The sequence below is a fragment of the Pteropus alecto genome, unplaced genomic scaffold (assembly GCF_000325575.1).
Source record: "Pteropus alecto unplaced genomic scaffold, ASM32557v1 scaffold21, whole genome shotgun sequence".
Lineage (NCBI taxonomy): Eukaryota > Metazoa > Chordata > Mammalia > Chiroptera > Pteropodidae > Pteropus > Pteropus alecto.
The window spans coordinates 24,681,246-24,681,836 of NW_006436282.1; positions in this window are offsets into that span (position 1 = coordinate 24,681,246).

The following is a 591-nucleotide window of genomic DNA, read 5'->3' on the forward strand; positions in this document are numbered from 1 at the left end:
TCTCCTGGGTCCCCATCACCACCTTGAGCATGTGCATGGAGCCTGAGCCAACTTCGTCACCCCGTTCCTTTCATCACTTGGGGGATGCACAAAGCAAACTTCCCAATGAGTGTGTGTCACCTGCATCAGCAAATATAATCGGCCAATTAGAACTCTCCAACCATTCATGCCAGCCAAGAAAGGTGCCCCCTGCTTCCCACTGGTCAGCCCCAGAACTTGCTGGACAGAGGCACTGCTGGCCTGGCATCCAGATTTGGGCAAAGCAGAGTTGTACACAAATATCCTAATTCCAATTTAAGAAGCAAATAAAAGACTTGCTGAGGCCTAGATCCTCCCGCTCTCCAGTTTCGGATTGGAGGTTCAGTAGTTGTAGCCAAGAAGATGTTTGTCCTTAAAATGCCAATGAATTCATTTCCAGGCATTGGCACCTAGTGCCTCTTCTGCAGATGGCCTTGGTTTGCAGATGGGTGTGTTGGCAGCAGCCAACCTCACAGTCCCGTTGTATCCACAAACGCATTGTGCAAAGAGCACAACTGCTGGCCCTTTGGGGCAAGGTCGGAATTGAGGAGACACTTTCTCTGATAGGGAAAG